The sequence below is a fragment of the Cavia porcellus genome, unplaced genomic scaffold (assembly GCF_034190915.1).
Source record: "Cavia porcellus strain 051 isolate PalLab524CR breed Dunkin Hartley unplaced genomic scaffold, mCavPor4.1 scaffold_3, whole genome shotgun sequence".
Classification (NCBI taxonomy): domain Eukaryota; kingdom Metazoa; phylum Chordata; class Mammalia; order Rodentia; family Caviidae; genus Cavia; species Cavia porcellus.
The window spans coordinates 43,629,595-43,638,175 of record NW_026947486.1 but is presented as its reverse complement, the minus strand read 5'-3'; the positions used below and the strand labels follow the sequence as shown (position 1 = coordinate 43,638,175).

Genomic DNA, 8,581 nt, shown 5'->3' with positions numbered 1-8,581 from the left:
ATGACCAAGTGGGATTCATCCCGGGCATGCAGGGATGGTTCAACATTCGTAAATCAATAAATATAATCCACTATATCAATAAAGCCAAAAGGAAGAATAACATGATCATTTCCATAGATGCAGAAAAAGCCTTTGATAAGGTCCAACCTTCATTCATGATAAGAACTTTACAGAAAATTGGAATAAATGGTCTTTACCTCAGTATAATAAAGGCCATCTACAACAAACCAACCACCAGTATCATACAAAATGACCAAAAATTGAAAGTCTTTACTTTAAAATCAGGCACAAGACAAGGATGTCCTTTATCACGTCTCCTATTTAATATAGTACTGGAAGTACTAGCCCGAGCAATTAGACAAGAGAAAAAAAAATAAAAGGGGTAAAGATAGGAAAAAAAGAAGTTAAATTGTCATTATTTGCAGATGACATGGTACTCTACATAGAAGACCCCCTAAACTCCATTGAAAGACTCTTAGATATAATAAATAAATTCAGTAATGTAGCTGGATAAAAAATCAGAAGTCAGTAGCATTCCTATACACTAACAACAAAATCACAGAGACAGAAATAAGAGAAGCCACACTCTTCACACTAGCAAGCAAAAAAAAAAATATTTAGGAGTTACTCTTACAAAAGAAGTGAAAGACCTATACAGGGAAAATTATAATACACTGAAAGAAGAAATTGAAGATGATCTCAGAAAATGGAAACACATCCCATGTTCATGGAGACGAAGAATAAATATTGTGAAAATGGCCATTCTCCCAAAAGTGTTATACAGATTCAATGAAATCCCAATAAAAATACCATTAACATACCTTATAGATCTAGATAAATCACTCCTAAAATTCACCTGGAACCAGAAGAGATCTAGAATATCAAAGGCAATTCTAAGCAGCAAAGCCAAGGCAGGAGGCATTACAATCCCTGACTTGAAGTTATACTACAGAGCAACAGTAGTAAAATCAACATGGTACTGGAATCAAAACAGAGCAGAGGATCAATGGAATACATTAGAAGATACAACCACAACTACAAACACACTCAACCACCTTATCTTTGATAAAGGATCCAAGCACTTTCACTGGAAAAACGACAGTCTTTTTAATAAATGGTGTTGGAAAAACTGGCTCTCCACTTGCCAAAAACTAAAACTTGACCCAATCCTATCACCATGTACTAAATTAAAATCTAAATGGATCAAAGATCTGAATATTAAAACACAAACACTAAATCTATTGGAAGACAAATTAGGTAGAAACCCTGAAGACATAGGGGTAGGTAGAAAATTCATGAAACAGGACTCAAACTGCACGGGAAATACTTCCCAGAATCAATAACTGGGACCACCTCTTATTAAAAAGTTTCTGTAAGTCAAAAAAAATCTCCAGCATAATGAAAAGAAAACCCACAAATTGGGAAAAGATTGTAGTGAACTCCCCCTCAGACAAAGGACTTTTGTCTAAAACATATAAAGAATTAAAAAAATACTCAGACCCCCAAAATTCAAAGACCCAATCCAAAAATGGGCATCGAGATAAATACACACTTCTCAGGGGAAGAAATACAAATGACAAATAAATACATGAAAAAATGTTCATCATCATTGGTCATTAGGGAAATGCAAATTAAAACCACACTGAGATTCCATCTCACACCTGAAAGAATGGCTAGGATTAAGAAAACCAACAACAACAAGTGCTGGAAAGGCTGTGGGGAAAAAGGAACTCTTACACTGTTGGTTGGAGTGTAGACTGGTACAACCTTTGTGGAGGTCAGTGTGGAGATTTCTCAAAAAGCTGGGATTGGAAGTCCCATTTGTTCCAGCTATTCCACTTCTAGGCATATTCCCATAATAACTGAAAGCATCATGCCACAGTGATATATGCACACCTATGTTTATAGCAGCACAATTTGTAATCACCAGATCTTGGAAACAACCCAAGTGTCCATCAACTGAGGAATGGATAAAAAAGCCATGGTATTTCTATACAATGGAGTACTACTCAGCTATAAAGAAGGATCACATTGAGGTATTTATCAATAAATGGGCACAGCTTGAAAACCATACTCATAAGTGAAATAAATCAAACTCACATCTGTGAATATCAAATAGTTTCCCGAGTGTAAGAAATGATTCAAATATATAAAAGTATGTGGTAACCATGATTCCCCATTATGTGGCCTTGACACCTTATAAAGTTTTCACTCATTAGTTGGAATGGCTTTATTTTGGGCTATTTGATATTATGGCCTGTGATGCAATGAATAGCTATTTTGAAGAAAACAAACATCATAATAGCTAGTGCTGATTTAATACCATCTTGTTTTGAAGCTGCACCAAACTATGACTCTTCTGTCTCCATTGATTTTATCATGTTGTATCTTGCTGGATTTTATCATATGTGGTAGTATAAACAAAAATTGTTATAGGCAAAGAGACAATATAGAAACCATTGTTCATTTTTCTGTTAGCTGGTTCTAAATACTCTACAATGCTTTCATCCACTTGAATGGTGTTACACTGTCTTGATATGTTTGATGCTATACATATGAAGTTATATTCAAATATTTCAAGGAAAAAGACACTATGGTAACTACTATTAAGTCAGATTATTTGGTGGTGAAGCACTAGGTTGCTAAAAGTGTCATGCTTTAACCTGTATTGTTATGTTGTTATGCCCCCTTTTATCTCAACCTCTTCCTTATTCATTAAAAAATTATTTAATTTTTTAAATTTCTCTTTTAAACTAAGGGGAAAATAAAAAAACTAGCAGGATATATTATAGTAACATTTTTGATTTCCTATTAACTTGAAGTCCTGTAATACCCCCGTTATCTTGTTTTGACTGATTAGATTCTATTCTGCTCTGTATGAAAGTATCAGGTATCAGAGTATAGGCAACTAATTTGAAGGCAATAAGATTCACTATGATGCCCACTCTGGTTTGACTATTACTCTCTTTTGAGGTTCTGTAAGATTTACAATGTTTAGGTTTTATTGGTCTTGTTCTCTACTGTTTTGTTCAACTTTATAATACGTAATGAGATATACAATTCTTCTTAAGGAAACAAGAGGCATTATGGTAACCATTGTTGATAACCTTGTACTCTGTTTTTGCATCATGTGCTATGTCTATCCTTGGTTTTGACTGACAGCTTTGTTTTATCATGCTTGATTTTATTCTCTTACAAAAAAAGTAATAAGATCTAAGGGAGCAATAAAACCCAAAATGTGTAAATTTTGTTGTAATAAAGAGAGGGGAAAAAAGTGCCCTAAAAGATACAACAGCAAGGGTGTTTAGGTGTGTTAAATAGATGACCATATTAATATTTTTGATTGGATTACTGAACACAACTATTTGCCATCTCACTGTTTGAATGTTCACTTTGTATGTTTTGATCTTGTGACCTGAAACACTGTTTCTAAGATGATAGCGTGTAATCAATTAACTGGTGATAGCTTACTGTTTTTTTTTTTTGTAGTTGTGTATTACTTGTACCCTTACACTGTTTTGTTTTGTTCTGCTTTTTTTCTCTTTTTCCTTTTAAATAAAAAAAAAAAAAGAAAACAGAGTATTAGAAGGAAATGGCATGGAAGGGTACTGCAATAGAGGGTAAAAAAAAAAAAAACAATGGCTCTTAAGTATATTTATCTGTGTCCTAGGTAACTGTGCAAATTTTGTTTACTTTTTAAAATCTACCAGGAGGCTCCAGACAACAAAATCGAGGGGAAAAAAAAGAAACTAATGACCAAAAAACCCTATAAGGCCATAGAAATTAAATAACATCCTGCTGAACAATTAATGGATAACTTTTGCAAATAAACAAGTTAAACAATATCTATAAACAAACAAAAATGCAAATACAACATTCCAGAACCTGTAGAACACAAGTAAAGCAGTCCTATGAGGGCAATTTACAGTGATGAGTTCTTACATCAAGACAACAGAATGGGCATAAATAACCAAATGATGCACCACAAGCTTTTACCAAAATAAAAAGGGCAAGTCAAGCCAAAGCCAATACAAGGGAGAAAATTAGAAAGATCAGAGCACAAATAAATGCAACTGAGATTGTCAATTAAGGGTACATGCTGTGTCCAGGCCTCTGCTCCTCTCTCAATACTCCTTGGTATCTTTTCATAGTTCTTTGATATCTGACAAGGTCAATAGCTTTTTAGAGAAAATGAGAGGTGAAGAGAAGTCGGTAGGTGCTGGAGAGGAAAAACAAAAAGAAGGAGCAAAGAAGAACAAGTAAGGATCTGAAGATGGAGGATGAGCAGATTTGAATGGTTGGCCTGATTATATTAACACGCAACTTGAGATGTACAATAAAGTAAGACAAATGTGACTTCATTCTGGCAGAAAAGGTAGAGAAAGATAGCAAGCCAATTAAAGCTACCCTGCCTGATGGAAAAAGGTCAATGTGGAATCCTGGAAAACTACACCATATCAAGTTGCTTGTGGAATTAGTCAAAGCCTGGCTGATAACACTGTTGTTGCTAAAGTGAACAAAATTGTTTGAGAACTACACTCACTGCTGGAGGAAGATTATACCTTAGAGCATCTTAAATTTGAGGATGAGGAAGCTCAGTTTGTTGGCACTAAAGTACTCACATGATGGGTGAAGCCATGGAAAGAGTATACAGTGGATGTTTATGCTATGATCAACCAAGAGAAAATAGAATATATTATATTATGACATGTACCTTAAAGATGGAGGTGTGTACAGCAATGATTTCTCTCCTATCAAGACTTTATGTAAAATCATTAAAGAAAAACAACGTTTTTAAAGAGGGGAAGTTAAAAAAGAAACTCTACTAGGAATGTATAAGTACATGTTCAAATGCCACATACTGAATGAAAAATTAAATACCCCAACACCCAACACAGTGGTCTATAGGTGTGGCCCTTTGATAGACCTCTGCTGGGGTCCTCATGTCAGACACAGTGGCAAAATTAAGAGTTTAAAAATATATAAGAATTCCTACACATACTGGGAAGGCAAAACAGATATGGAGACTCAAAAGAAAATTTATGGCATTTCATTCCCAGATCCCAAAATTTTAAAAGGAAGAAGTTCCAAGAAGTTTAAAATTGAGGTAACAGGAAAATTGGGAGGGCCCAAAAACTATATTTCTTCCATTAACTCAGTGATGGAAGTTGCTTCTTCCTACAGAAAAGGGCCTATATTTAAAATAAATTCATGAAATTCATTAGGAGTGATTATAGGAAGAGAGGATTTCAAGAGGTAGTCACTCCAAACATGTACAGTAGCAAATTCTGGATGACCTCCAGCCACAGGCAGTACTAAAGTAAGAACATGTCTTCCTTTGAAGTGGAGAAGCTTGTTGTTCTTAACTAATGAAATTCCAGGGACAATGCCTTATGTTTGATCATCAGCCAGGACATTCAGATCCTGGTGAATGTTGCCTCTTCAGTTAATTGATTTCGGGGTATTGCGTAGGAATGAGCTGTCAAGAGAACTAAAAAGAATCACTTGGGTATGAAGATTTCAGCAGGATGATGGACATATTTTGTGCCATGGAGCAGACTGAGAATGAGACAAAAGACTAGAATTTCTTCATTCAGTATATAAAATATTTGAATTTTCTTTTAAATTGAACATTTTTACTCACTCAGGAAAGTTCCTTGGTGATATTAAAATATGGAACCATGTCTAGAAACAACTTGAAAACAGTCTGAATAAATATTGTAAAAAGTCTAAGTTAAATCTTGGCAGTGGGGCTTTCTATGGTCCAAAGTGACATATAGATGGAAGATGCCATTGGTCACTACCACCTGTATGCAACAATCCAACTGCATTTTCAGTTGCCTATAAGGTTTTATCTGACTTTTGAGAACCCATGAGGGTGCTGATAAGAAAAATCCAGTGATGATTCATCAAGTCATCTTGGGATCAATGGAAAGAATGATTGCTATGCTCACTGAAAACTATAGGGACAAATGTCCTTTCTGGGGACAAAAGGCTGTTTTCTCATCAGTTAATGGTAATTCTAGTAGGACCAACATGTGATAATTACGCTCAGAAGGTATAGCAACAATTCCATGATGCTAAATCCATGGTGGACATTGATCTGGATCCAGGATGCACACTAAACAAGATCGGAAATGCACAGTCATCATAGTTTTTGATGAAAAAGAGAAGGCCAGTGGCACTGTTAATATCCATACAGGTGACAGTAAGGCCCATGAAAAGTGTACAATTTCTGAATCCATAGAACACCTGCAGCATACTCCATCTAGCCATGCATTCTTCGTGGACATTTGAGACCTTGTGAGGCCATAGACAGTGACCTGGGGAGACAGTGTTCTGGTTGAGGCAAACTAAAGGCCTGCAAAGTACTCTACCTAGCCATGTAGCATTTGTATAATGCTCAGAACTTGATAAGGTCCTTCCTGGCAACTCCAGTCAGATGAGGAGTCTTGGTGCATTCCTTGCATCCTAATAGTGACTCACCCAGTTACTCTAAGAAACTGGTGAGCCTAGATGCATAACTAAAGACCTGGTGGTGCCTCTCCTGGTGATGCCAAGCAGATAGGAAGTTTCAATGTGCCACTTGGCATGAGCAAAGGCCTGCACAGCATAATTCACCTCACTGTATAGCCTTTGTACACAGCTCAGAAACTGATAAGTCCCTGCCAAGTGAACCAGTAAGTCAGGGAGCCTCAGCATGCAATGTGGGGCTAAAAGCCCACTCAGCAAACTTAACCCATGTGGGGAGTCTCTGAGTGCCACTCAGGATCTGGTAAGCCCTTTTTAATGACCCCCAGTCAGCTGAAGGAACCCTCTCCAGTACATACAGCTATCCTCAACCCAGGAAACAACTGAGACTTGGCATCGACTGCCCCAGGGGAATACAGGAAAATGAGGAAATGAAAGAGCAAGATGCAACTCAGACCTACATGGCATCCCAAACAAACCTAAAAGACATGGGCATACAACAAAATGTAAGTCACATACCTGAAACTTCTGAAATGACAGCAACTAAAGTAAAGAAAAAACTCCATGAAGCTGTAAAGGTAATAAATAACATAAGAAATAATCTCCCATGTAAAACAAAAAATTATAAACATAATAAAAGAAATGCTGAAGACATAACAAAGGCATAGCTACAAAAATAGACAACTATTGCAAAATGAAGGAAATGTTGAAAGAATAATACAGGAAGAATTATAATGCATGAAACAGATTTAAAAAGATATCCAGGAAATCAGAAATTCCATCAAAAGCTTGAAAAACTACCTTTATGAATGTGAATATAATCTTTCAGACCTTGAGGACAAGATTGCAGTTAGTGAGCAGGAAAGGAGAGATCTTTAAAAAATAGAAAGGAATCAGGAAATAATTCAACATTTGCAAGACAATGCAAAGAAAAAATGTAAGATTAACAGGTATAAAGGAAAAAGAAGATGATAACACAAGTCATATCAAAAGGCTATTTACAGAAGCAATACCTGAATATTTCCCAAACATAGGTAAAGAAACTGACATACAGATAAGTAAAGTACATAGGCTCTAATTAACCACAACAAAAATAAACCTACACTCAGGCATACAGTAATCAACATCCCAGAAATTCAACATAACAATAGAATGTTAAAAGCTGTTAGAGAAAAGAAACAATTCACCTACAAAGGAAAGTCAATCAGAATCTCAGCAGACTTGTCAACACAAAAAATTAAGTCAGTGGAGTGAAGTATATCAAATCTTAAAGAAAACTACTTCCAACCCAGAATGATGTACTCTGAAAAACTATCCTTCAAAATTTATGGAAAACAAGATACTTACATGACAAAAAACAGCTGAAATACTTCATGACCACCAAACCTGATGCTACACCTCAAACATCTAGAAAAACAAGAGTAAGTAATTTCAAAGCCAAAAGAAGGCAGAAAGTTATAAAATCAGATCATAAATTAACACAATTGAGACAAGGAAAACAAAGAATTAATGAATCAAAGAGTTGGTTTTTTGAAAGAATTAGTAAATTTGATAAGTCCCTAGCCAAAATTATTTTAAAAAGGAAACAAAAACTCAAATTCATGCAATAATGAATGAAAAGGGTGAAATCACTACAGAACCTATGGAAATACAAAAGATCATAAATATCTACTTTAAAAACTTTTTACTCTCCAAGGTTTGATAACACAAAAGCAATGGAAAGCTTCCTGGAAAATTATGAATTACCAAAGCTGGACCAAGAAGATATTAAACTTCTGAATAACCCAATTTCAGTTAGTAAAATTGAAAATGTAATTAGAAACTTACCAACAAAGAAAAGCCAAGGAACTAATGGATTCACAGCTGAGTTCTACAAGAAATTCAAGAAAGACTTAAAGCCAACAGTCCTCAAACTCTTGAGTGAACTTGAAGCGCAACAGTTCTCCAAAACTCATTACCTGGAAGCAAGTATTAACATAAAAACCAGCAAAAGAACCAAAAAAGAAGAGAAAGAGAAAGAGACAGAGACAGAGACAGAAACTAGAGACAGAGAGATGGGGGGGGGGGTTAAAGGCCAATCTCCCTAATAAGCATAGATGAGAAAATCCTC

General features: G+C 35.5%; 1 pseudogene; it reads left to right on the top strand.

Annotated features, from left to right (window-relative positions):
- Nucleotides 1-4,191: 4,191 nt before the first annotated feature.
- On the top strand, nt 4,192-6,297 carry LOC100717192 (threonine--tRNA ligase 1, cytoplasmic-like; annotated as a pseudogene).
- The last annotated feature ends 2,284 nt before the right edge of the window (nt 6,298-8,581 follow it).